A 7,268-nucleotide genomic window follows, 5' to 3' on the forward strand; every position below is an offset into this window, starting at 1 on the left:
GATAGCTACAACTCCACATTCCTGACATCCCAACCTGCACCACAGACACCTGTGACCCCCCTCCTCCCCCCCAGCATTTCCAGGCAGTAGTTTTTATTTAGATGGGAAATTGGTTGCAATCATAAGAGTTCAAAATAACTGCAGGCCAAAGGTAGCCAGGGAAAAGGGGTACAGAAGAGGAGAAAAAAAGAAATATAAAAAGCCTTGCTAGGCTAATCAAGCTTGCAGCCTTCAACCACGACACACGTACCAGCTCCTTTAAATCCAGCTCCTAGTCACATTTATTGGGGAACACAAGACTAGTGACATCCCATTGTCAAGGTCAGTCCCACAGCTCTGAACCATCAGAAGAGGCAGGAGGACTCGGCACACTTTGCCAACAAACTCCAGAGGAACAGCAAGCTCCTGTGGGCCTCACTGGTTTTTAAGACTACCTGGTACTCTTAAGTCAAGTCTGAATTTTGGTCAAGGTCACATCATACAGATGTACTGCCAAGACCTACAGGACTGCTAGCTGTGTAAAAACACTACCCACTTGTTCAGCAAGCATCAGCAGCTCTGGGTTAAGATGGAGGCTCCTTTTTTTAAATATTTATTAAATTCCTCAGCAGGAGAGCCATGCAGTGTACAGACCATATTGTGTACCATTGGTCCCACCCCTGCATCTGAATTCTACCAAACTGAGAAAAAACTGTTCTGCAGGCTTACAAGCTGATGATTTCAAGTTACTAGAGAGGACAATGCAAATGTCTTGGTTTTCAAAGGAATGAAAGAGGAGGAGTATTTGGATGATGAATAAAACCTAGGTGTTAACTTCTGATTTTGGAGAAGAGTTAGGCCCATGCCAAGAAGACAACAAGCCTACAGCATTTCTCAAAACTGAACAATAATCCCAAGCAGCTTCAGTAAAACCTAGAGTAATTGTCTTTGTAAAGCTGCTGAGCTCCATTAGGACACAGAGCACAGTGAATTGTTTACTCACTGTCCTGCCAAGGACAAGTGTGAGAACAGCCTACCTGTGGGTGAACATCAGCCTGGCATCTCCCTCTGCCTGGGGTGGCCAAAGACTACCTTACATCAGCACCTCTGCTGCAGTTTATCAAACATAAACCCACTTTTATTGTCAGCTAAACCAGTTTGCTGCCCTGCAAAACAGCTCCTGTTTGGAGCTGGTATTAAATACAAATGCATCCATCTTCTCTCAGGGTTCCTGCCTTAACAGGGTGTGAGGTCACACCTGGCTGACAAGGAGATCCCCTCTCCTTTGCAGAGCAAGCCAAAGTCTGTAAGTCTCCCAGAAGTTCTTTGCTGGAGAGCTGCATGTACCTAACCCTTGTGTGGGAAGTCGAGGCTGGTGCCTCCAGTCCCCACCAGCCTTGTGAAGGAACATGCCTGCTGACCACATTTTCACCCAGCTCTGTCTGCTCCAGGACAGGCCAAGCAACCACACCTCTACATTAACCATCAGTGCTGAATTACATGTTTGCTTCCCTAAAACAAGCAGATCTTCATCCTCCTGGGACAGTTACAGAAGCTGCTGAACTAACCCTGGCTTTCAAGTGGAGGATGGGGGAAAACCCATTCAGTCAAGGATTTTTACATTTAAAAAACCCACCTTTTTATCTTATCCTGGAAGTTGTTACTCTTTCCTAGGAAAGGAAGCTGGGGGAGTGGGAATCATGTCAGACATACTGATTGTGGCAACAAGGATTCATGGTATACAAGCCCTTCCAGTCATGGCTGGCCAACCTGTCACCTTAAGTGATTTTTGGTCTACCCTACCCCACAGCTACAAGCCCTCTTGCAACAGTCAAACCTAATTCTACTGCTCTGAGTCTTATGAAGGCATGATCCAACTGAGAGCCACTTTAATACTCATTAGGAATAGCACTAAACTGATTAACAAGAAGCCTAAAAGAATTTTTCTTTTTCCTTCAGAGGGAACCAATACTCAGCTTATATCTGCCTACAAACTTAAAAAAAAGAGACACACAAACCAGAAGTCTTGCTCTATCTGAAGAAAACAAGCAGCCACAAGCTGAGGGAGTGAAGGAGGGAGAAGTTACAGGTGCCTGTCAAGCTCACATATAGATTGCCTCTCCACAGACAACAAGGATGGTACTGCAGGCAAGTAATGGTCCAGGGTGTTCACATTCAGCTTTTACCTTAAACCAGGTCTGAGTTTAAGAGGTGGGATAATCTCAGAAGTGAGAAGGATTGTTGTTTGCCCTGTGGGTCTCCATTTAAAAAACTGCTATCTTGTATCTTGGAAGGTTAAACCAGTTCAAGAATTTTTTACCAGAAATGTGTTGTAAAGTTCTAATTTTCTTATCCAAGTGGGGATAAAGTTCTCCCTTATCCTCCCAGATATTCCAAACACCACTTAACTTTGAGGATTTCTATCTAGCTTCTATTGAGCTCTAAAGTGTGCTGTGTAGTTAATTGTGGAGGCCCTTCATGCATCAGATGCTTCTGAAACATTGATAAGAAGTCCTGAAAGTAGTTTCAGTGCTGTGTTTTAAGGGATTTTAGAAGCTTGCCATAGGAGTGACAGTTGGGGTTTCCAATTTTTCTATACAATTAACAGAAGATGCTTTATTTCAACAACAGGTAACATGCTTTAGATTCACTCTGAAGACTTGCATTTTTTTTTAAAAAAAAATTTAATTCTTGTACAAAGGTACCACAAAGGATTAAATACAAGTTTTCCTTAAATATGTTCCATATCCACAAAAATCCTGAACAGCATTCCTATATTCTTTCTCAAGTAACAGCACTTGCAGTCCTCAGTCCCCTTGTCCACTCTGAAAGGGAAAGCTGTACACAGAGGGGAGATTATTTTAAAGTTAAATGCAAACATTAGAGGCCCTTGGTTGTTGTGAAATTAGTCACTCACCAGTAGTGACTTCTGGATTAAGAAATGCAATTTGTCAAATCCCTCCTCACACCAGCAGTTTGAAGAACCTGGATGGACAAAATCTGCTACAAAACTCATTGAAAACTGGCTCTCAAATCATAGTTTAGGACCAATTTATCACATTAAACAAAACAATGGACCACTTGGATATTTTTGGAGATTGTAAAGTTAAGGTCTAACTCATTATCTGTACCAGGACTCAGAACACAAAACTACACATTTTTCACACTAATGTCAGGCTTCCTTCTGCTTTCAGCAGGCTGATATTTAGCTCTGGGTAAAAATACCTTGTCACCTACAGCCTTCACTACCACCTCAGAAGAGGGGCCACAGCAGGAGACAGCAGCATCACTGTGTTTGTGCTGTGCCAAGGTGCAGCAGCCTCAGCTATTCTGGTAGTTCTGCTGGAAGCTAAGAGCTACCAGTAACCATGACCTCTGTGCCACAGCACGTGCCCACGCCCAAATCCAGCTGTGACCCCACACTGCACAGAACAACCTGCCCTGGCCACTGCTCAGGGACACTCCATCCACCCACCAAGCAAGTGTAAGCTGCTATCCTGGGCAATCCACCCAGCTGGAAGACTTGGAGAAGCCCTTCTGCTGGTGCCTGCAGGGAGGCAGACACCTAGTGAGCAGCAGCACCTCCTGTGTTAGATTGAGCTCATCAGATCACACCCAGTCTGACTCCTGAACCAGGACAGAAATCTCAAGTCTTTCTTCACCATCTCTTAACAATAAGGCCTGAAAGTCTAAGATCTGCTTCTCCTACCAAACATTAGGAAATCAAGACACCTGAACAGTATCTGCTTTACTGACCCCAAAGGTAACAGGCTGCAACTTCCAAGCTTTAAATATCCTTAATACATGTGAAAGAAGCAACAAACTCCCAGATAACCTAGAATCCAAGGGGGAGAGGGGCATTTGACAGCACACAGACATCTGCCAGTACCCACAAGTTCTCTCTGCTTTCAGCCACTTTTTTGCTGCTTCATTTCCACTTCATTATTTCTTTTTTCCTTTGGACATCCCAGTTTGCTGTTACATCATTTTTTCTGGATCTGAGCCTGCCTTCTGCCCTAGAAATTACCTCAAAATTCCTCAACATAAAGGCAGAAGAGCCTCCCAACACTAGCTTTTTTAAGTTTCTTTTTATAAGAGTTCATGTGATACCAAATCACAAAATAAAGTGTTATGCCTGTCTATTTTCAGTCATCTCAATCTAAGGCCAATTAAGAGCACAGAGTAGAATTTCTATTCACATGCTCATTACCTAAAGCAAGCAGCATGCAAATATTTCTATTCTTGCTAGACTTCTAAGTTGATTACAACTGCTTAATGGAACTGAAGTGCAGGCATCTGGTAGTCTTGACTAGACTTAAACACTGGGTTAGCTGTATTAAGAGGATTTATTCCTCAAAAAAAATGTCCTGTGAAGGAAAGATTCAGGTTACAAGGTCAGAAAACTCAAGGCTCATCTTTGAATCCATGCAGCAGCCTTCAGCACACACGGCAGAGGGGAGGGAGAGGGGAGGATTTCACAGCAGGGCTGTGTCCCTCCTAGCACACCTCACGAGGGCTGGAGCACTACAGAATGCTCTGACACTGCTGGGCACTGACCTTTCTCCCACGGGGGACAGCAGGCTAGTGAAGAATCACACCTCCTAGCCAGCTTGCCAAATGATCAACTCTGACAAACTCAAAGTTTCAAGGAGCACACATGTTTTGTTTTGCTCACCCCGAGTACAGAATGCCACCCAGAACAGGGGTAGTTTTAATCCATCACTGAAGAGCAAGGTCAGTCACTGGCTGGAAGTTCAGGTACCAGAAGGGTCAGAAATGGACTGGGTGAAGCTTTCCCTGCCACACCACATCTTTCAGCTGCAGGCATCAAGTACTGTTGAAACACAGCACATGGAGCAACTAACACAGCATTTAGGTACTAACAGCTCGTGCAGCTGGTCAGGGTCTTCACAGGCACTGAGGTTTAAAACCCTTTAAGAACAACCCATCAAAAGTTTCAATAAAGCAACAGTTAATACTGATCCGAGAGCCATGGACAGCCACCAAACACTGAGAACCTGGAAAATTCAGAACAAGTGCCTCAGGGTAAGTCACTAGAGCAGAGAAGTTCACCTGGGCCCTGATGTGCACAATCATTCTGACAGATCAACTTTCAAACCTCAGAACCCACCAGGAAGCCTTCCCGGCAACATCCTATTAAGGGTTCTCCAATCCCTTTGATGACCAGTACTTCTTAGGACAGGCATCTCAGAGAAACTTTGGTGGAAATGACATATTAATAGGACACCTAAAGATGTCAAAAGGTGCTTAGCAGCAGTTACCTACCACCATAATTTCTTACAGCTACCAGAGGCTCCCTGGCCAGAGGCACTGTGCAGTGGGGACCACACCTTTCACACAGGCCTGTACTCTCTGCTACTGAACAGCATACTTGGACTTCAGTAGCTGGAATCTCACTGCACAGGATCCTGTCACCCCAGAGGAGTTCCAGCATTTGGATCCACAGCACAATTATTTTGTCCTTTTACCTAGAGAAACACGCTGGAGTTGCAAGAGATCTGTCAACACAATCCTTCATACTCAAAATCTTGGGCAAGGATACCAGCAGCTTCTCACAAGATCTGCAAGCTGACAGCAACACTTTCTGCACTGGGGATTTGTCTGTCCTCTGCAGAAATCTCTGGTTGTTCCCAAGAGCTGAAAGCAGCAGCTGTGCTCAAGCCAGCAGAGAAGCTACCAGGTAATGTCTGAAAGCCATGGTTTAAGAGTGCTTTTCACCAGCAAATACACTGCAACACTAGCAAAATATCACTTTATTTGTGGGCAAGTACCTACATATCCTTCTTCACTGTGCAAGAGAGGAGCTAGTGGTAGTCTTAAACGTTCAGATGCTGTGAAGAACTGCTTCAACTACAAATCAGGCATTACAAGCCCAGCCTGAGAACAAGTAACAACCCTCCCCACAAAATGTAGATAGCAGTTCTGGGGCAGCAGTTTGCAGCTCACTATTACAGGACTGGTGTGCCAGTTTCAAGTTTAGAAACTTGCATTAAGTTCCTAACAAGATTATCAACCCACTTACTCTTGTATCTTAATTGTTTTGACCAACTAAGCACCACCAACTCAGGAAGGCAACCTCAAAGCTGTTACTAAGTCACTTCTGTTCAGCAGTGGATTTACTCTGAGATGTTTTGGTCACCAGCAAGCATTTCCAAGTAGAGTTTCCTGCAGCATTCATGATGCTCGAGTATCTCCACAGCTGGGCAGAACACTAAGAGCAGTTTTATTATCTCAGCTCAAAGTTCCCACGCTGTATTTGTGGGACACACCTTCCTCAGGTGAGGGAGTGTTTTGGCTGTGGGTTTTGTTTGGAGGCAGCACTCACCCAAGAGGCTTACACTGACTGGCAGCTCTCAGGCCCTGCTTTCACCACCTAAGATGTCTGCAGAAGAGGTGGCAGCAGCCAGGATCAAAAACCATTTTCAGTCTCACCACACACAAAAGAAGTGCCACCATCACCACGTAGAGATAACCTCTCAGAACATGGACAAGCACCATACCACATTTTGCTTAACACTGAGAGTTCAGCAGCAAACTGCTGCCAGCCCTCAAGCTTGCTGCCCACTCTAGTTTTGAGTGTCAAAAAGACACTTAATGGTTCTGCAGTCATGTCTCATGATGGCACACATCAAGCCATACTCTCTCTCCTGTGTAGAGCTTAAAACATTCATTTCCACTCTAATACAGCAACAATTTTAGTAACAATTCCCCTTCCAAACCAATAAGTCTCTAACCACAGTCTAGTTTCTTGTTAGGCTGCAGCTGTGTAGCCAGCCCTGAACAGGGATGTCAAACATCAATTGCTGTGGCTTAAGGAACCAGAGTCATTAGTCATAATTGCACTGACACTAATGAAATACCTACAGATGGAAAGTGGCTGCCTTTGCTTGCCCATCAGAACCAGAATCACTACACAGTGAGACCCACCAACACTCCAAAAAGTCCTGTTTAAGCAACAAACATGCAAACTGCATCTGACACTACAAGAGGCTTCTTCAGCTCACTTTTAGTTAAGACAAACTGACAAGGCAGCAGCATTTATCAGCACCTTTAGGATGTTAAGATTTCTGGCCACTGGAGGGCACCTAAATTGTTGCCAGGACAATACAGAACTACTTGCTACAGTTGCTGCAGAGTTGGCAAACTTCTCCAATTTATACAAGTCTATTTAGCACAGTAAGTCAGCCCAGAAGTGCTGGTCCCAGCAAATTTACTGACAGCACACACCGTGCATGTGCCAGCTGCAGGCAGATCCAGCTCGCTCACGC

This window comes from Merops nubicus, unplaced genomic scaffold (genome assembly GCF_000691845.1).
Source record: "Merops nubicus isolate BGI_N331 unplaced genomic scaffold, ASM69184v1 scaffold12151, whole genome shotgun sequence".
Lineage (NCBI taxonomy): Eukaryota > Metazoa > Chordata > Aves > Coraciiformes > Meropidae > Merops > Merops nubicus.